Source organism: Molossus molossus, unplaced genomic scaffold (genome assembly GCF_014108415.1).
Source record: "Molossus molossus isolate mMolMol1 unplaced genomic scaffold, mMolMol1.p scaffold_m16_p_12, whole genome shotgun sequence".
NCBI classification, from domain to species: domain Eukaryota; kingdom Metazoa; phylum Chordata; class Mammalia; order Chiroptera; family Molossidae; genus Molossus; species Molossus molossus.
This window is the reverse complement of record NW_023425347.1, coordinates 19,425,746-19,448,221: the sequence shown is the minus strand read 5'-3', so window position 1 is coordinate 19,448,221 and position 22,476 is coordinate 19,425,746. Positions and strand designations below refer to the sequence as shown.

General features: G+C 39.6%; 1 pseudogene; it reads right to left on the bottom strand.

The window, feature by feature from the left end:
- Positions 1 to 11,437: 11,437 nt before the first annotated feature.
- LOC118626279 lies at positions 11,438 to 11,834 on the bottom strand (annotated as a pseudogene).
- Between the last annotated feature and the right edge of the window lie 10,642 nt (positions 11,835 to 22,476).

Below are 22,476 nucleotides of genomic sequence, written 5' to 3'. Positions count from 1 at the left end.
CTCTTGCAATAAACTAACCCCGTGAAATAACGAGGAAAAGGGATAAGGAGTAGGGGTAGAAATTAAACCAAGGGAAAAAAAAGGTGATGGATGGGTTATAACTTCAATGTATGAATGAAGAAGACAAAGTTGCCTTCTGGTCTAGAATTGGAAGATTGATGAGGATGATGAGTCATGTGGTGTAAGGGAAAGAAGAGCATTGGGGATGCTGTTTGAGTCTTGGCTCTCTCACTTAGCTATGTGACTTTTGGCAAGTCACAGAGTTGTATGCTTCACTTTAAAATAATGCCTTTTGAAGTGCATGTTACATGTTACTATAACATGAGGCAATACACACATATATGTCACTCATAGAATAGAATAACACCTGGGATATAATTAGCTGCTATATAAATAGATGGTATGTTGGTGTATTATGTGTACATTCATATATATGTGTGTGTGTGTGTGTGTGTGTGTGTGTGTATGCAAAATATACTGCAATTTTACATGAGGAAATAGTGGGACATCCAAGAAGAGGTGCTCATGAGACTGTTGGAAATATGAGACCACAATAAAGCGGAGAGGCTTTTATTCATCATCAAAGACAAAGAAAGAAACAACAGAAAAGCTGAAAAGATGAGGAATCATATATTAAGCATATAAACTTTATTGTGTGATTCAGTAATCCATATATATTATGTAATAAATTAAACAAAATTTAAAATAATTTATACTATGATATGACAGCTTATGTTTGAAATACATATACTAAATCCAGTTTTCAAAGCTCCAGACCCTGGAGTATAAGAAATCCACAATGAAATTGCCTGACAAAATGTAACCTTTGTTTGAGAATACAGTAGGATCTTACAACCAGCCATAATCATGAATAAACATTTTTACCATATTGGTAAAGCTTAGACTTGCTAGCAAAGAGGGGCTTCTGGTTGATGGAGCACCAAATGCACAGGTTTTCACTGTAATTGGTTCTACCGGCTAAACCTAGTACTGTCCAACGATGCAGGCAAGACTTTAAGACTCCAGGACCATTATATCTCCCATGGTATTAAATGTAATTCAAACACTGAAAAATGCTTTCTTTTCATTTTGTCTTTTGTTTTTGATGAGCGAAAATAAATCCACTTGAGAAATCATTATATTGACTATTGGAGTTTTACATTTTCTTTAGCACTATAAAACCGGCAAGTGGCAAGCGGTTGGCCCAAATAGACCAGTGAGGCATGATTTCACACCTCAGATACTTTCTCTGCAACATAGTAGAACAAAGTGTGTGGCATTGAGTTATTCCCCAACGAATTATATCCCTCTTGCATCCTTTGTAAACAGTTTTCATTAATATTAATCTTTACTAATTATAATTAAAACTTGCCAGGGAATAATGGAAATTACATTTTTATAAATTCTGCCTCACAAAGACTTGTGCATGCGTGTGTGTGTGTGTGTGTGTGTGTGCATCCTGATGACTGTGCAGTCTAATAGCTTTCAAAGAACAAGCCAAATTGTCAAAGGCTGTCAGTGCATAAATGTTCGATCTAGAGCTGAAGAGTGTGGCCTCGGGTTCCTGGCCCATCTTTAACGTCACAGAAGCACTGAATTGTTCAACAATCTGGGGAAATTGAAGATAGCGGATGTGCAATACAATTTTCGATGTAGTTCAGCTTTACATAACAGGAGGGACCAATAACCTTTGCTCTACTCTCGCATTGGATGCTGACTAATCCACAGAAATGCCAATCACAACAGATTGGAAGAAAAACAGATAGAACTTTTTAACTTTCGGAAATAGCTTTGAAGTCTTTTTATCCCCTCTCTCTGTTTCAGCTAAAACTCAGTGTTCCAAATATGTTCTGTTGGAACCCATGAGAATGAAGCCAGCTCTATTTTCCATTTTCTCCCTCGTTTCTGGGCTTTCAGAATGGTCTCTGAATCCCCCTGGACTTGTAAGGTGTTTTAATTAAAGACTTCATTGTTAGCGCATAACATAAACCTAAACTCGCCCATGACAGTTATGCTTTATTTATTGTTTTACACTAGCCTTGGGTTTTATCCTGTTGGCATGTCCCCATTATATATTGAAGTTTCTTTTGAAGTTTAAAAAAAAATTCCAGAATCTTAAAAGAAGGAGAGGGAATATCTTCAGCCATGTTGGCTTTTTTTTCCTTGATGAAATGATTTATCTCTCAAAACTGTGCTCAATTCAGTACATGGGACTTATGAGTACATTTATTGTTTCTAAATGTCATATTTTCTTAGATCAAATGAAGAGTGATTACACGAACATAAGACATAAATATTTTTTTAAATCTTTTTCTGCCAAGAACATTACATGTATTTTCCTCACATTAGGAAGTAGGGATCATTTTGATACCTTCCATTTTATCTTAGAAACTGTATACTATTTGTCTTATAAGAAGTAAAAAAGGTAAGCAGTAGTCATTATTCATCATCAGAATTAATTTACATTGCAGTGAGGTGTCAGTAGAATTCTTCTTCGTCGTCTTTCTGATAAAACATTCATTCCTAAGCCGCAATGTGGGCAGAATGAGGTAGGAGTCTGCAGCAGCAAGGAGAGGGGAGCGTGTGGTCAGGGCGGGGTGTCAGGCCCAAGACAGTGGGTAGGCAGCCTGGCAAGGGTGTGAGAGCCTCTTCAGGGGGAAGAGACTGTCCATGTATAGGACAGTCTGTTGTGAGGTTTTGGTTTCCCAGCAGGGTGAAAATGTTATCCACATGTGTAGTGGGTTGAAATGTAGACCCCAGCTATAGACGCCTAAGCCTGAACTTGTGGTACCAAAGCTCTCATAGCTTCTGGTGGCTGTTGGCATTTCTTAGCATTCCTTGGCGTATAGATCATCACTCCAGTCTCTGCCTCTTGTCTACATGTGAATCTCTCCCTTGTGTGTCTCTGTCTCTCCTTTTTTGTTTTATCGTCACCTGAGGACATTTTTCCATTTTTTGTTCAGATAGAGTGGGAGGGGGAGAGAGAGAGAGAGAGAGAGAGAGAGAGAGAGAGAAACATTGACGTGAAAGGGACACATCGAGTGGCTACCACCCACACAACCCAACCAGGGCCGGGGACAAACCGCAACCGAAGCATGTGCCCTTAGCGGAAATCGAACCCCGGTCTCTCTGGACCACAGGCCTACGCTCCAACCACTGAACCAAACAGGCCAGGGCTCTGTCTCTCCTTTTCATTTATAAGGATACTTCTGAGTGGATTAAAGGCCCTCCTTAATCCAGGATGACCTCATCTTGAGATCCTTACCTGAGTTACATCTCCAAAGACCCTTATTCGAAATAAGGTCATATCCTGACTTTTGAGCTGACATATCTTTGGGTGGGCCACTGTTCAACCCACTACCACATGTCAGGGAGTGGTCACGTGGTGCGGTCAGAGAACAGGAGTGGAAAGGATGTCCTGGTGGAGGGTGCCTATGTGGTTATCACAATCCATGCAGGGTAGGAAAGCAGGGGGTGGGGAGAGGGACATGATGGATTGTTACTTATGATAGGCTGATGAATGGGCTAATGTTTTGAGGGTAATGGAAACTAAATTGCTCATTGTCGGAGAATTTAAAAATATATAAAAGAAGAAAATATTGGAATTGAAAGCACTGATGTGAACTTATGATTATTAAATACAGACAGATATATGCAAAAAAATAAAACTAGACCACCTTCTTACACCACATACAAGAATAAACTCAAAATGGATAAAAGACTTAAATGTAAGACCCCAAACCACATAATTCCTAGAAGAAAGCATAGGCGATAAATACCTACACTGCTCTTAGTAATTTTTTTTTTTCCTGGTTAGTTCTCCTTGGGCAAGGGAAACAAAAGAAAAAATAAACAAATGGGACTATATCTAACTAAAAAATTATTGCATAGCAAAGGAAACCATCAACAAAACAAAAAGACAACGTATGAATTGGGAAAATATTATTTGCCAATGATACATTCAATAAAGAGTTAATATCCAAAATTTATAAAACTTTACAACTTAACATCAAAACAACAGCAATGCAATGAAAAAAGAAGCAGAAGACCTAAATAGACATTTCTCCAAAGAGGACATACAGATGGCCAATAGACATGAAAAAATACTCAATGTGGCTAATCATCAGAGAAATGTAAATTAAAATCGCAATGAGGTATCATCTCACACCTGTCAGAATGGGTATAATCAATAAATCAACAAACAACAAGGGCTGGCAAGGAGAAAAGAGAACCCTCATGCACTGTTAGTGAGACTGCAAATTAGTACAGCCACTATTGAAAACAGTATAAAGTTTCCTCAAAAAAAGAAAAAGAAAAAAAAATATATATATAGTACTACCTTATGTAGATCTTTTTCTAGAACTATATAAGAACAGCAGTTCCACTTTGGAGTATTTAGTCAAACAAATTGTGTTCCTGTGGTCACGGCAGCAGCATTTACCATAGCCAAGATGTGAAAGCAATCTAAGTGTCCATCAGCAGACACTTGGATAAAAAAGAGGTGGTACATGTATACAATGTAGTATTATTCGGCCATAAAAAGAAAAGAGCCCTGGCCGGTTTGGCTCAGCGGTTAGAGCGTCAGCCTGTGGTCCAGAGAGACCCGGGTTCGGTTCCTGCTAAGGGCACGTACCTCGGTTGCAGTTTGTCCCTGGCTCTGGTTGGGTCGTGCGGGTGGCGACCGCTTGATGTGTCCCTTTTGCATTGATGTTTCTCTCACTCTCTCTCCTCTCTCTCCTTCCCACTCTATCTGAACAAAAACAAAAAAAAGAAATCTTACCATTTGCATAGATAAACCTAGAGAGTATTATGCTGAGTGAAATAATCAGACAGAGAAAGATACATACCATATAATTTTATTTATATATGGAATCTAAACCACAAAACCAAAACAACTCATAGGTACAGAGAACAAACTGATGGCTGCCAGATGGGAGTGGGGTGGGGGTGAATGCAAAGGTGAAGGCATTAAGAAGTACAACTCGTAGTTAAGAAATAGTGACGGGAATGTATGTACAGCTGAGGAAATACAGTCAATAATATTGTAATAACTATGTGTGGAGCCAGGTGGGTACTGAACTTATTGAGGGGAACTTTTTGTAAATTATACAAATGTCTAACCACTATGCGGTATACCTGAAACTAATATAAAGTAATACTGAATGTCAACTGCAATTGAACAAAATGTATAAATATATATAGATAGGTATGGTAAGTTGTACATGGATATGTAAAAGCGTGTATGTTTGTGTGTATTTCCTAGCTCTGTCCACCAAAGGGGTCTGGGAACAAGACAGTACAATAATAACAATCACCCTTAGCCTGCATATCTTGGCAACTAATTATCAGTCTTCACATGGGAAAATGGCTAATATCAAAGTCTGGATACAGAAGGTAAAATATGAGCCTGGAACATCTTGTGCCAGAAAGTATGGAAGTGCTCAGAGAAAGACGGGGACATGTACAAGGACACAGAAGTCATCCTGAGGAGGCTCCCATAGGCTGAACTGGGGATAATTTTTGCATGAACATAAAGATAGTAATGTATTAGAACCTATTAAATACCATAAGTTCATAGTGATGACAGTAAATCAGTGAGTACCTGCACCTTGGAGCTACTGGGAGTTCAGATCCAGACCACTGAAATAAAGCGAGTATTGCAATCATGTGAGTCAAAACCTTTTCCTAGTGGAAGGCCTTGGCTTTCATTTGTAAAAAAATATGACTTCTGTGGCCTGACCAGTGTGGCTCATGTGCCTGGGCTACGGGCTTGATCCCCAGTAGGGGGCGTGCAAGATGCAGTGAATTGGTTTCTCTCTCATCAGTGTTTCTCTCCCGCTCTCTTCCCCTCTCTGAAATCAATAAAAATATATTTTTTAAAAAATGTGACATCTGTGAAATGCAATGAAGCAAAGTTCAATAAAACGAGGTATGCCTGTAAATTGAAAATGTGATGAATGGGCTACTTAGATACTTTCAAATATCTCCCCACAAAATATACTTACTAATGACAAAAAAGAAAATGGGTAACTTTTGAGTGGAAAATCTGGCAAACACCACCTTAGGCAAGTGTTCAAAGTGAACATCATCAGTGATGCATAAGTCATGATTGGGGACCTGGAGAGTATTATGCTAAGTGAAATAGCCAGTCAGAGAAAGATAAGTATCACATGATCTCACTTATATGTGGAATCTAATGAGCAAAATAAACTGGTAAACAAAATAGATCCAGAGACATGGATGTAGGGAACAGACTGATGAACCTCAGTGGGAAGGTTGGGCAGGAAGAGATGAACCAAAGAACTTCCATGCATATATGCATTGCCAATGGACACAGACGATGGTGGAAGGAAAGTGAAGGTAGGGGTACAGGAGTGGGGAGGAGAAGGTCAATGGAGGGAAAAATGGGAACATTTGTAATACTTTCAACAATAAATATAAATTTTTAAAAATACGTTTAAGCTGCCCTGGCCAGTTTGGCTCAGTGGTTAGAGTGTCGGCCCGTGGACCAGAGAATCCCAGGTTCGATTCCCACTAAGGGCACGTACCTCAGTAACGGTTTGTCCCTGGCCCCAGTTGGGGTCATGTGGGTGGCAATCAGTTGATGTGTCTCTCTCACATTGATGCTTGTCTCTCTCTCTCTCTCTTCCTCCCTCTCTCCCTCCTGCTCTATCTGAAGATAAATGCAAAAATGTCCTCAGGTGAGGTTAAAATAAAAACGCAAAAAATAAAATAAAAATACATCTAAGGTATGAAAGCCAAGGAAGTCAAGTTCGGAAGTCAAGTTCCAGACTGACGCCGTCTAGAAGACAAGTTGTTGCAATGTGTGATTCCGAACCAGACCCATTATTTTGACAATGGATGAAACTCGAATAGGATCTGAAAATTAGGTAGTAGTTAACACCTCAACATATAAATTGCTTAGGAAATACCTGGAACATAGTAAACATTCATTCATTTTAACTGTGAAGATGATGATGGTGATGCAGAAGAAAAAGAAGGAGGAGGAGAAGAAGGAGAAGGAGAAGAACAATGACTGAAGAATCACATGAAAATATGTATGGCATTTATCTACTCACTAACCTGGAATTCCAGAACAGGAACATTCTGAATTCATGTGCAGAAAACAGTTTCCCTCAGGTCTAATCAAGTTCAATTGAGAGATAAATTTAAATTACATTATTTTTAGCCAACAGAGAAACAAAAAGCACTTTGCCAGGTAACTCAACACTTGGGACCCAGGAATGGTAAAATTAAATTGTTTTCATGAAACTGAAAAAATTCAGTCTTCTTATAGCACTCAAAGAAGAGGAATGGATATGAGAAAGGGAACTTGAATTGTCCTAACATTGGTGTCTTGGGAGCAACTCGCTGAACTACAGAGTTGGAAGAGACAATGGTAAGTGTGCCAAGATCCTTTTATGAGGAGCTGATCCTTCATTCCATTTTCAAGGGAAAAAAATAAATCTCAGTGTTGAATTAGAATTTCTATGTAGATCTTTACTCCTGTTTTCCAGACGTGTAGAGCTCAAAGCATGTCATCGTTTGTATTCAGGGAAGTCATATGGTGTGGGTGTCCTCCCTCGTGTTGCAATGACATCCATAGGCTGTTGTTTTAGCAACTTCATCCTAACCCAGCACAACCTCAACCAAGAAGTATGTATAAAAAGTGTTTCCATATGGCCACAAAAATCATTGTCCTAAAACTATCCCGTATGCTCTCGAGTTACCACGGAGTGTGGAATTGACTTTTTTAACACATAATCCTCAACATGCTTGATTCTTTGATTTTCTAGAGCAACCTCGTATAAGAAACAGTTAGTTATTGGTATAACTCTGGTGATGAGAAAGTTGGTATGTGGAAGGAGATGACAGAAGCAGAGAGAAAGTCCAAGCTGGCAATCTGCCAGATAGGAAGACACAGTGAAGATGCTGATGGAAGCGCTTTATTCCGCAGCCCCGGAGATGGCAGTTAGTTAAGGGAACGCCAGAGAGAGAGTCTTAAGGTGTAGGTTCTAGCCTTACTCATTGACTATGAGAAATGTTGAGGGAGTTACACAGTTAAATTCTCTCTTTTTTTCTATAAAATAGAGACAATACTAACATACATTTCCACCTCACACAATTGTAGTAAGAAACAATGCTATAATAAAAATGTAGTTTACACTTCAAGGTTCTACACAAATGCAAGGCATCATTCTCTTATCTCTTTATAATACTGATTGCTCTTTAAATAACACGTAAGTGCGTTAAATAATTTCTGCGTAAGCCCACAGAGAGGTATATAACAAATTTGTGAAGAATGAATGATAGTCAAATAGTTCAATCAAAAGGTAGAAATGATGGTGCTCTATGTGGTAAACCCCAGATAAGTGAAAATTCATTCAGCTGATGGTTTAAGATTTTTGGTTGCAAGTAACAGAAACCCAGCTAAAGGTAGGTGATACACATACCTGAGAACCCATGATATGGTTCATGGCTCAGAAATGGGAAAATGCTGGTACTGGCTCATATTACATCTATCTTGTCTTTATTCCTAGGCAGCCTCTTTGCATATGGTTGCAAAGATGACTGCTTGCAAATAGCTGTCCCTTTAAAAAAAATTTTTTATTGATATTAGACAGAGAGAGGGAGGGAGAAGGAGAGAAAGATAGAAACATTGATGAGAGAGAACATGGATCGGCCACCTCCTGCATGTCTCCCACTGGGGATCAGGCCCACAGCCTGGGCATGTGCTCTAACAAGGAATTAAACCGGGACCTCTTGGTGCATGGGCTGATACTCAACCACTGAGGCACACCGGCCGGGCACTGTCTCCTTTTTTTAAGGGTCACCTCAAACCATCCTAGAGAAACATGAAAGGCTGCTTTGGATATAGTGGGAGAATTATTTTAGTTTTCTGTGGTGGTAAGTGGAAGCCTGAGCGGAGATGTAGGGTAATGTTCTGCAGTGCAGGGGTTGGTCTAGTGTGGCCAGTGGGCTGAGTCTGGTCTGCAGTCTGTTTTTGCAAGTTTTTTAGGACTGCAGCCACAGCCATTAGTTTACATATCGTCTATGGCTGCTTTGGGGCCACATGGGCTGAGCCGATCAGTTGTGATAGAGATATTTAGTAGCTGCTCCTTTACAGAAAACGTTTGCTGAACCCTGCTCCAGGAAACGTGTGCTTCTGGTCTCAGAACAGAGACAACAGACTTCTTGGATGTTTTGTGTTTCATCTTTACAAGGATGGTCACAGACTGGATGATCCTCGAGGCTCCTTTTTGAATGCCACTGTTCGTTCTCTGATGACTCTTTGGCTCTGTTCCTGATGCGACTGAGTGCACAGTTTAATGCCCCGGAATTCCCTTCTCTCTTCTGCTGAGGCTCATGCTTCCCTCCATAGTTAAAATCCTGTCCAAAGTGAGAAGTCTCCAAGGCCATTTTTTCTCAATTAAGAAGAGCTGGATTCAAAATTACCCACTAGGCCACACACGCTGCGGTTGAAAATAGTCTCTATTTTGTGCCTTGTGTGTGTGTGAGCATCCTCCCGTCTTCCCAGATCAGAAGTGAAGATTCTCCCAAAGCATATACTGTCCACATGGGGGTCAGTATGGAGGGTGACAAAAGGGAGGTGCAGGATGAAACAGTAGAAAAGGGATGTAATAATCATAGAATGGGAGAATTCAAAGAAGACCTCTGTGATTCAATCACTCAAACATTTTGAAACGAGAAAAATGATTCCTGGTCGGCTTTCACCTCTAATGGCTGTTTCGGCAATGCCTATCTATTTGGGTTTAAAAGTCTCAAGGTATAGGTTTCAAAAGCCTCAAGTAATGAAATTATAAAAATAAAGTTAAAACATATTATATGGAACCAGCTTTCTCTTCTTCCCTCCTCTCTCTCTCATTGGTGTTGGTTCTAGTTTCTCAAACAAGCCCTTTGCTTTTTATCACTTGCTTATTGATGGCCTCTGTCATTTGCTGCAATAGTAATGGAGTCATTCATATGTTCATGACCTTGCTGAATGTCTAATTATGTAACTAGAGAAAGGACAGTGGCATTTTCTAATTGTGTAATCTTATAGCACCGTGAAAGGGGACTACATTTCAGATTCTGAACTCTTGTGTTTGTGCAGGGTCTGGAGGGCTACTGTATTTATTTACATTATCTTAATTACCAGCCTTTTGGGGAGGGCAATATGTATTTGTTATGATGAAAACATTCTTGTTTTAATGTAGAGTCGATCAGTGGTAGACAGTGTTGTTCATTTTTGCATAATATTGAAAAAAATAAATTTGAAAACTTAGAGCTCTACTCTAGGCATTTTACATCACTTCAAGTATACTCTGGTATTTTAATTTAAGGCATAAATATTCAACTATCTTCAGTAACCTGAGAAAAAAATAAATATTTTAACAAGGAAAAATTGTGCCATGACAAACTGTGACTTAATAAAGAAAGACAAGGAATGGTCTCGACAGACCAAGAGAAAAATGAGGCCTCACATATATTTGTACTAAAAGAATGTTATGAATGTGAAAAGCAGCCTATTAAAAAACAAAAGCAAAAAAAAAAAAAAATGACCAAACTTTATATATGCCATTGCAAGACTAATACTTCATAGTGAAAAAAGTATAAATTGGTTTTACTTGTCTCCATTTAATATTTATTAACGTTGCTTTTACAATTATATTGCCTGAGGGTTTAACTTCAAGTCCAATAGAGTATCTGTAAACAAGGCAAATGTGAAAACCGGAAGTAAATGAAAACGAATAGTGAGAATTGCCTAATAGTGAGAACCCTGTTGGCTTTTCAAATGGCAGAAGAGGAATCAATATAGGTAGAATCATGATTGGAGAGGTTTTAAAAATCCCGTTGGTTGTCTTCCTTGCCCACTACAATATCTATCCAAATATTAGACTCTTTTTTTTTAAATTTTTTTTATATATAATGTATTTTAATAGCAAAATTACAGGAACAGCACAGAAGACAGACAACATTAAAAGCATGTACTTGCATGTAGGACAACTCAGTTAGAAAAGTATAGTGAATGGATGGAATCTACTATATGATAAAAACACTACAAACACCATTTATTTGCCATCAATAAGAAATTTACTTGTTTTTAAAAAATCCAAATGCTGGTATTGTCCAGAAAAATGTAACAGGTTTATTTATATTGTTATAAAGTTGAGCTGCTGAAACTTGTTCACCGAAACATTTTGACTTGCATTAATGCCTTATGTCTCCGCATTCATATTAAAAAAATTCACACACAAATGAAAATGGAAAAACTGCCAATACCTGATTTCTGCCCCCTATTTTCAACTTGCAATCATATACTTAGGTACCTTTTGACCCCATGGGGAAAAAAAATTCAATGTTCAGAACTACCAATAACAGAAAGAAGAGAATTTTTTCTTTTAAAGAATGAAATGGTTCCCATCATAGCGGATTCTTAAGCACGTTCTCTACATATGCCGCGTGCTAGCTGGATGTCTTTTGGCATAATTGTTACACGTTTGCTGTGGATAGCACACAGGTTGGTGTCTTCAAAAAGGCCAACCAGATAGACTTCGCTTGCCTCCTGCAAAGCACCAATAGAGCAGATCTGTGTTGAAGTCCTGAGCAATTTCTCGCACCAGACGCTGGAAGGAAAGTTTGCAAATCGGAAGTTCAGTGGACTTCTGATAACGTCTAATTTCACGAAGTGCCACAGTACCAGGCCTGTAACGATGAGGTTTCTTCACCCCTCCAGTAGAGGGCGCACTCTTGCGAGCCGCTTTGGTAGCCAGTTGTTTCCTCGGTGCTTTACCACGGGTGGCTTTGCCGGCAGTCTGCTTTGTATGAGCCATGAGACCTCTTTACTTACCCCCTTCTCCTTCGGCTGGAGCTCGGGAGCTGGAGGCAGTGCAGCGTCAGAGAGCGACAGCGGCTGCGAACGCAATTGCTAGACTCATTTTTTTGGTGATAGCATCAACTCATTTTTAAGGTCCAGAGTCAATTGCAAATAAGTGGACTTCCTTGTATCAGTTTACTACCAACTGATCGCTGGGCCCCCATGGAAAGGCACTACGTAACGGTTATTGACTAGCAAGTAGAACTCTCATGTTCAACTTCTGACTCTGTCACTAATTAATTCTGAAATTTCGTATTTAATAATTGCCTTCTTTACGACTCATTTAAAAGTATATAATAAAGAAGTAGGTTGATTCTCAAGAGCTATATTCCAGTTTTATTTTGAATTAACTGCATACCACATTGGGTGAGCTTGGGGTGTACGAAAAGATAAAGATCTGGACCTTGAAAATACAGGGAATTCAGGTTACTGGAGAATATCCCGGGGTTCCGAGAACCCCAGTACAGGGGAGAGTTAAGAGATTAAATGTAATGCTCTTTGGCAAATAAACATTCCTTGCTTTGGATTTTTCTCAAAGCTGAACATGCTCACATTTTTAACCTCAGCTAGGCTGAACTGTTTGACTCCATTTATATTTCTGATATAAAACTGTGCAGTAAGAGCTGTTGTTGTTTTTTTTAATTTAATGTTTTAGGTACATATTATAAAGTGTCCACTTGTATAGAGAATCCATACAGAATCTCTAGTACCAAAGGATTAGTATTTGTATTACACAGCACTTTTTATTTTCACAAGTTGGTCTAATAGAAATTACTTAGCCATTATAAATGATGGCCTTAAAATGTGGGGGTGGGAAAATGAGAACACTTGACCTCTCTCCATAAAATTGAATTGCTCTTTATAGTTAAAGTTTTGACAGAGAGAGAAGGAAAGAGGGAGAGAGAGAATGTCGTTATTTGGTAATGAGCACCCATTAAAAGGATAGTATATTACATTTCACCCTCCTACTTCACATTCCTGTTTTAAAGATTCACAAGCAAAGCGCCGTGAGACCTCTAGAGTTAAGAGGCTGGAGACAGGTAGTTTTGATAGTATTTTAAGGGGCACTCAATAGTGTGTATAGTCTGAGTGGTGAAGCGTAATTAGCTTCAATTAAATCCAAAACACACGGAACAGCTACTGTGTGTCTGGCACTGTGCTGCGTGCCCAAGTGGTATAAAGGAGAAACAAGAGCCATTGAAGCTTAGAGATGCAAAGAAACTTACTGTGATTGGTTCCCTGCCCAACACACAGTTAACTGGTCACTAGTGACTTCTTTTAACTTGCGAGAGGCAGTGCGACCAGATGACTAGATTGCTATATTTAGATTCAAAAGGCCTGGCTTGGGGTCTTGGCTTGACTATTCCGTGTTAAATTGAGATATGATGCCTATCGCATCTGCCATTCTGGGTTGTTTTGAGTGGCAAAGGAAATGGTATTTATACCAGTTTCTTGCAAACCAGTGAAAAAAGCTATTTTATGGTAAGACTCCTGTTATAGGCTGAATTGTGTCTCCCTAAAATTCATATGTTGATGTCTAAATCCCCGCATTACTGCGGAATGTGACTGTTTAGGAGACAGGGTTTCTCTCTTTCTCTTTTTTTAAATTTGAGGTGTAATTGATATAGACTATTATATTCGTTTCAGGTATAATTAAACCATATGATGATTCCATATTTGTATATATTGTAAAATGATTATCACAGTATGTTAAGTAATATAACACCATACATAGTTACACAATTTTTTCGGGGGAATGAGAACTTTTAAGATCTATTTAGCAGATTTCAAATATGCAATGAAGTATTAACTATAGTCACCATGCTGTACATTATATCCCCATCACTTATTTATTTTACAACTGGAAATTTGTACCTTTAAAGAGATAATCAAGTTAAATGTTGTCATGAGGGTGGTGTCATTACAAGACAAGGTCATGTGAAGACAGAGAGAGAAGGTAACCACCAACAAGCCAAAGACAGGGCCTCAGAGGAAACCAACCCAGCTGACATCTTGATCTTGGACTTCCAGCCTCTAGGACCATGAGAAAATAAATTTCTGTTGTTTAAGCCACTGTGTCTGTGATACATTTAAAAATAATTGATTGAGAGAGAGAGAGAAACTTTGAAGTGAGAAAGAAACATGGACTGTTCACTTCTCACATACGCCCCTAGCGGTTGAACCCACAAGCTGGGTATGTGCTCTACTAGGAATTGATCCCACCACCTTTTGGTGCATGGGAATACACTCCAACCAACTGAGCCACCCTAGCCAGAGCTGTGATACTTCTTATAACAGCTCTAGCAAACGAATACAGTATGTTCTAGTACTAGGATTTTACATGTGCCGTGTTTGAGAACCAAAGACCCCAACTGATCTGCCTTTCAAGGCTTTATTTTGCAGAACATGATGAAACATACACATAAATAACAAATAACACTCCACAAAGTGCCCAAATTAGTAACAAATACAGTTGGTGCCATTAACATATAGGGACCTTCTATTCTAGGTTTCTACATTCATCTTAGTGGTTTTGCTGATCTTAGTTTCTTCACCCAATCTTAAATTGATGGCTTCATCTTTCAGAATCATGCCTCATGCTGTAAGTAGAAGGAAATAAATACTATGCTCTAAGAACTAAGTTAGATATTTTAAATATATATATTAATCTTCACCTGAGGATGAATATATATATTATTTATCTTCAGGTAGAGCAGGAGGGAGGGAGGGGGAGAGAGGGAGGGAGGGGGAGAGAGAGAGAGAGAGAGAGAGAGAGAAAGAGGGAGAGAGAAACATTGATGTGAGAGAGACACATCGACTGGTTGCCTCCTGCAGGACCCAACCAGGGCCGGGGACAAACTGCAACTGAGGCATGTGCCCTTGACCGGAATGGAACCCGGTACTCTATGGTCTGCGGGCTGATGCTCTAACCACTGAGCACAAACCGGCCAGGGCAAATATATTTTTTAAAAGTCTAATTCTCACAGGAACATTGTACTACTTCCATTTCCAGGTGAGACAACAGGGTCAGAGGTGAAAGCTAGTCCACAGTGGCCCTGGCAGTCCAACCCTGCTGTGCCCAAACTAAACCCGTGTTCTTTCCACAAGAGAGCTGGTGTTTCTCTTAATTCTTATTTTGTGACAAGGATGTATAGTCCTTTAAGGGACATACACAATAGAAAAAACATAGGCCATGTAAAGGGGATTTTGTGATGGGTGAATCCAAAACAGTTTGGACCAACTTCCAGGTGAGCAGCTCCTGCCTGGCTGAGGGGAATGAAGGCTGGGAGTGAGCCCACAGCCTGACTTCGTGGGCTCCGTGAGGGGCTGCGATTCACCCCGAAGCGAGTGGATGGGGACGACCGGCCTGAGGCAGCATCAGCACTGACCACTTCACATTCCCGCAGGTGGAATGGAGGAGCCACGGTTTGCAGACAGCGAGCTGTGTGCTAGCTTTGCCTCTGCATCAGTGTCAGTCCTTGGGCTTTTTGCCCCATTATCTTCCAAACTGGCTTATTAGCCTATGTTTTTATTTCTGCAAATGGCATCACTTCTCTTGTTTATGGGGTCTGGAAACCTTAGTGTGATTCTTACGCCTCTGTCTTTCTCCTCTGCTCTTCCACGTTGTCTCCCGAATGCAAACTCACTAAGCCTTGACCAGTTCCCATTCTCGGTGCTGTGTCATAGGGCTGCCCTGCCATCTGGGTTAAACAGCTTTGCCTATGTGGACGGGCCGATTTAAGCTGAGTGTTCTGTGTCCATCTGCTTCCCAAACAGACCCCCAGCTTCCCAGTATGTGCTGGGTGCTCATCTGTCCAACACAATATGAGCTTCAGTTGCCCAGTTCATATACCAACTCCTCCAGGAAGCCCTCCGGAAGTACCCGGAAGTCAACTTTCCTCCAAGCTTTTATAATTACTGCTTGTGACCCAGAGCATGGATTTTATGCTGCCGGTTAGTCAAGTAATGAATTTTTAAACTTGTGTCTGTGTTTGATAAATATAAAAATCTCATCTTTTCTTATCTACTCCTTAGAATTTCAAAATGTATTGTGATTTAAAACAGATCTTGGGAATTACATGATGAGCATTCTTTTTAAGAATACGCATGCTCCTCTCAAGACTTGGTATTTTTCCACTCTACATTTTCCCAAGTGCCCCTTATTGAGGTTTATTGATTTGAATGTCTTATCTTTTGCCTCGGATGGTGGAGGCTGTGCCTATTACTTCTCCACTTTCACCTCATAGCTAATGTATTGTTAGTGTTTAATAAGTATTACTTTTGGGTAATAGTAGAAAAAACTCGATAAGGTTTTGAAAATTCAACACATAGGAAAATTACACAGTGAAGCAGGCACTGAGCTATGCTCAACCCAAATAAGTTGAACTATCAAGAACTTGCTTACAGTAAGGCTGGTGTGGCTCACTGGTTACCAAGAGGTTGCCGGTTCGATTTTCCGTCAGGACACTTGCCCAGGTTGTGGGTCCGATCCCCAGTGGGGGGCATGCAGGAGGCAGCCAGTCGATGTTCTCTCTCATCGATGTTTCTATCTCTCTCTCCCTCTCCCTTCCTCTCTCTCTAAAATCAATAAAGGGGGAAAAAAAAAAAAAGGAACGTGCTTACAGAAACACACGGGTTTATGATGGTGAGACCGGAAAACAAGGCTGTGTTTCACACCACAGAGGCAGAACTCCCAGACTCGCTTCCCCGTGACACTTTCTCCCTGTGCACTGATGTTTATTTTGGCTAACACACCCCCCTCTTCTTGGTCTTTATAAACAGAATCACAGGACTGACCTTGCAATCAGGGTCTCTGTGGGGTGCTCACCCCCTCAGCATTATATCTGAGTCTTAGCAGAATGAAACCCTAAACAATGGCTCACCCCCTTGATTTCTTCCTCTGTCACCAACCACCTGAGAGATCCCTACTGGCAAAAAGAGGCTCCCATATTCAAGGCCACAGTGTTAGATTTAAATCAGCCATTTATTTCCTTGGGTGGCTTAAGGCTAAATAAATAGAGAAATACCTTAAGTGGAAGACAGCTATAGACATCTTAAAAATGTCATCTTAAAAATAAATAGCTATAGAGACAAAGGAGAATAAATGGTTAACTAGGGCCAGGGGAGGGTGTGGGGAGTGACTATAAATGGCATAATGTTTCTTGTTAGGGTGATTGAAATGCTCTAAAATTAGATTGGGGGTGGCTATACAGTTCTGTAAATATATTAAAATTCACTGAATTATACACTTAAAATGGGTGAATTTTGTTGTGTTTAAAATATTCCTTTATAAAACGTGAAAAGTGAGTAGAACGATATGAATGAGAGCAAGAGTGGGGCTTCGGGCCTCTCTCCACAGTGGACCCATAGTCGGGCAGGTGTGTGGCCAGGGCCAATTCTGCCGCCCACACTTGTAGGATGACGCCCAGGACAGTCACTCAGCCATCCCTCCTGACACACAAGCGTTCATCCAGTAACAGCAGGCGTCAGAGATGATGCCATTCCCTGCTGTTAGTATGATTATATTGACTTAAGTTTTTAATTTTCTTTTTGCTATTTTTCCCCCACCTTCTTAGCTACTAAAGCATGAACATCTGTGTTTTTCAGCTGCCTTTTCAGAAGGCAGTAATGAAGGTTTCGTTGATTCATATCTTCTGGGTTCTTGAATAGATTATCAACACCTCTCACTGGCTGAACCAAACACAAACCTGAAACAACACTGGAAGGATCATTAAAGTGCTGTAATGGCCCGGCCGGTGTGGCTCAGTGGTTGAGCGTCGACCCATGCACCAAGAGGTCACCGGTTCGATTCCCAATCAGGGCACATGCCCAGGTTGTGGGTCAAATACTCAGTGGGGGACATGCAGGAGGTGGCTAATCGATGTTCTCTCTCATTGATGTTTCTATCTTCCTCTCCCTCTCCCTAAAAGTCAATAAAGAAAAAAAAAAAGTGCTGTAATGTTCTGTGTCCCTAAAAGTTATATGTTGGAGCACTGACACCCCCATGTGACGGTATCTGAAGCTAAGGTCTTGAGGAGGTAAGATTAAGTGACTTCCTACAATGGGGCCCTAACCTAATGAGGCTGTGGCCTTATAAGAAGAGAAAGAGTGAAAGACACTCTCTCAGTCCCCCCACCCCACCCAACAGAGGACAAGGTGAGAAAGAAAGTGAGAAGGAGCCAGAAAAAGAGTTTTACCAGGAATCAAATCAGCTGGCACCTTGATCTTGGACTTCCCACTCCCAGAACAGGGAGAAATGCATGTTCATATACCCCTCACATACCACTCTGTGGCATTTTGTTATGGTAGCCTGAGCTGACTAATACAGTCTCCTTCCAGAAAAAGAAATCTGCCCCAGATTTTGAGGGTGTTAATTTCTCCGTAACAGTAGGCGTGGTTCTGAAATATTTGAGCCATTCTGCTACTGTTACGAACAACATTGTTTATCTTTTGTTTTGTGACCCTCTCTCACACTCTCCCTTGGGTTTTTCTTATTTTCACAATATTAGGATAGATAGTTCACAGCCAAAAGCATACATTGAATACAATTTTTAGTAAAATTTCTTTTTTGTAAAATTTTTTAAATCTTTTTCTTTTCTTTTTTATTAATTTTTGTTACAGATGTTTCTCCTTTTTCACCCACCGATTCCCCCCCCCCCTCCCTGCCCTGTCCCCAGTTTGTTGTCCATGTCCACTATTCATGCATACATGCATATAAGTTCTGTGGTTTATCTCTCCCCCACCACCCCCTTTTCTGGGGATTGTCAGTCTGTACCCCACTTCCACGTCTCTGGGACTACCCCATTCCTCAGACTGTTATGTTCATTACATTCCACAAATAAGTGAGATCATATGATACTTGTCCTTCTCTGTTTGGCTTGTTTCACTTAGGATGATACTTTCCAGGTCCCTCCAGGTCGTCTCAAAGGATAAGAGATCTTTCTTTCTTACAACTGCATAGTACTCCATTGTGTATATGTACCACCACTTTTTTACCCATTCATTTACTGATGGACACGTGGGCTGTCTTCAGATCTTAGCTATTGTAAATAGTGCTGCTACAAACATGGGGGTACATATATTCTTTCTGAGTGGTGTTTCAGGCTTCTTAGGGTATATTCCTAGAAGTGGGATCACTGGGTCAAATGGAAGTTCAATTTTTAATTTTTTGAGGTAATACCATATTGTTTTCCATAGTGGCTGCACCAGTCTGCATTCCCACCAGCAGTGTACGAGAGTCCCCTTTTCTCCACACCCTCGCCAACACTTGTTGTTTGATGATTTGTTGATGGTGGCCATTCTGACAGGTGTGAGGTGATACCTCATTGTTGTTTTAATTTGCATCTCTCTGATGATTAGTGATGATGAGCATTTCTTCATATGTCTCTTAGCCATTTGTATGTCCTTTTGGAGAGGTGTCTATTTAGTTCCTCTGCCCATTTTTTAATTGGGTTCTTTGTCTTCCTTTTGTGGAGTTGTATGAGCACTCTCTATATATTGGAAATTAACCCCTTATCTGATATATCATTGGCAATTATGCTCTCCCATACAGTGGGTAGACTTTTCGTTTTGATAATTGTATCTTTCGCTGTGCAGAAGTTTTTGAGTTTGATGTAGTCCCATGTGTTCATTTTCTCCTTTGTTTCTATTGCCTTAGGTGATGTGTCAGTGAAAATTCTGCTGCGTATGATGTCTGAAATTTTGTTGCCTACAGTTTCTTCCAGGATTTTTATGGATTCATGAGTCACAATTAAGTCTTTTATCCATTTTGAGTTTATTCTTGTGTAGGGCGTAAGTTGATGGTCTAGATTCATTTTTCTGCATGTAGCTGTCCAGTTTTCCCCGCACCATTTATTAAAGAGGCTGTCCTTACTCCACTGTATGCTCTTGCCACCTTTGTCAAATATTAATTGAGCATATTGCCTTGGGTCCATTTCTGGGTTCTCTGTTCTGTTCCACTGGTCTATATGCCTGTTCTTGTGCCAGTACCAGGCTGTTTCATTATGGTGGCTTTGTAGTATAACCTGAAATCTGGTAATGTGATCCCTCCAACTTTGTTCTTCTTTTTCAAGATTGCTGTGGCTATTCGAGGTCTTTTTTTGGTTCCATATGAACTTTTGAAGTACTTGTTCTAATTCTGTGAAGTATGTCATTGGTATTTTGATGGGGATTGCATTGAATCTATAGATTGCTTTGGGTAATATTGACATTTTAATGATGTTAATTCTTCCAATCCAAGAACAGGGTATGTGCTTCCACTTTTTTATATCTTCCTCTATTTCTTTTTTCAATGACCTGTAGTTTTCTGCAAATATGTCCTTTATTTCTTTTGTTGAGTTTATTCCTAGGTATCTTAATTTTTATGCCACAATGGTAAATGGGATTTACCAAATGGGATTTTTCTTAGTTTCTATTTCTGTGAGTTCATCCTTGGTGTATAAGAATGCCATCGATTTCTTGATGTTAATTTTGTATCCTGTTACTTTGCCAAATTCATTCATTAAGTCTAGTAAATTTTTGATGGAGTCTTTAGGGTTTTCTACGTATAGTATCATGTCATCTGCAAATAATGTCATCCTTTCCAATTTGGATCCCTTTTATTTTTTCTTCCTGTCTGATTGCTGTGGCTAAGACTTCCAGTACTATGTTAAATAAGAGTGGCGAAAGTGGGCATCCTTGCCTTGTTCCTGTTCTTAAGGAAAATGCTTTTAGTTTTGCCCATTGAATATGATGTTGGCTGTAGGTCTTTCATATATGGCCTTTATTATGTCTAGATATGATCCCTCTATTCCCACATTGCTGAGCGTTTTTATCAGAAATGGATGCTGGGTTTTGTCGAAGGCTTTTTCAGCATCTATTGATATGATCATGTGGTTTTTATTCTTCATTTTATTTATGTGGTGTATCACGTTTATTGATTTGTGAATATTGTACCAGCCTTGCATCCCTGGGTTGAATCCCACTTGGTCATGGTGGATAATTTTTTTGGTGTATTGCTGGATCCGATTTGCTAGTATTTTGTTCAGGATTTTGGCATCTATGTTCATCAGGGATATTGGCCTGTAATTTTCTTTCTTTGTAGTGTCTTTTTTTTGGTTTTGGAATTAGAATTATGCTGGCTTCATAAAACAAGTTTGGAAGTCTTCCTTCTTCTTGAATTTTTTGAAATAGTTTGAAGAGAATGGGTATTAGTTCTTCTTTGAATGTTCGGTAAAACTCCCGCATGAAGCCATCCGGGCCTGGGCTTTCGTTTGCTGGGAGAGTCTTGATTACCTCTTCAATTTCCTTAGTTGTTATTGGTCTGTTCAAGTTTTCTATCTCTTCCTGGTCTCGTTTTGGGAGACTATGTGTTTCTAGAAATTTGTCCATTTTGCTTAGATTGTCAAATTTGTTGCCATATAATTGTTCATAGTAGTTGTTAACGATCTTTTGTATTTCTGTGGTGTCAGTTGTTACTTTTCCTCTTTCATTTCTGAGTTTGTGTATTTGGGTTCTCTCTGTTTGTTTCTTGGTGAGTCTAGCTTAGGGTCCATCAATCTTGTTTATTTTTTCGAAAAACCAGCTCTTTCTTTCATTGATCCTTTGAATTGTTTTTTTGGTCTCTATGTTATTTATTTCTGCTCTGATCGTTACTATTTCCTTCCTTCTACTTGCTCTGGGGTTTTCTTTTTGTTTGCTCTCTAGTTCTTTAAGTTGTGAGGTTAGATAGTCTATTAGAGATTTTTCTTCTTTTTTGAGGTAAGCCTGTAGTGCTATGAAATTTCCTCTTAGAACTGCTTTTGCTGCATCACATAGATTTTGTGTTGTTGTGTATTCATTTTCATTGGTTTCCAGGAAGTTTTTGATTTCTTCCTTGATCTCCTTGGTGACCCATTCATTGTTTAATAACATGCTATTTAGCTTCCATGTGTTCAAATGTCTTTGTATGTTCTTCTTGCAATTGATTTCTAGTTTCATGCCATTGTGATCTGAGAAGATGCTTGATATGGTTTCAGTCTTCTTGAACTTGTATAGACTTAGTTTGTGCCCTAATATGTGGTCTATCTTTGAGAATGTCCCATGTGCACCTGAAAAGAATGTGAATTCTGTAGTTTTGGGGTGTAATTCTCTGTAGGTATCTATTAAATCCATTTGGTCTAGTGCTTCATTCAGAGTCTCTGTTTTCTTGTTAATTTTTTGTCTAGAGGATCTATCCAGTGGTTTCAGCGGGGTGTTGAAGTCCCCTGCTATGATTGTATTGGTATTGATTTCTCCTTGGAAGTCCTCCAGAAGATTTGTAATATATTTTGGTGCTCCTATATTGGGTGCATATATGTTGACCAAGGTTATATCTTCCTGTTGGATAGATCCTTTCAATATCATGTAGTGGCCTTCTTTGTCTCTAGTTATGGCCTTCATTTCGAAATCTATTTTATCAGATATGAGTATTGCAACCCCAGCTTTTTTTTCCTTTTCATTTGCTTGGATGATTTTTTTCTATCCCTTCACTTTCAATCTATGTGAGGCTTTTGTTGTGAGGTGGGTCTTTTGTAAACAACATATAGATGAGTCATGCTTTCTTTTCCAATCAGCTACTCTGTGTCTTTTTATGGGAGCAT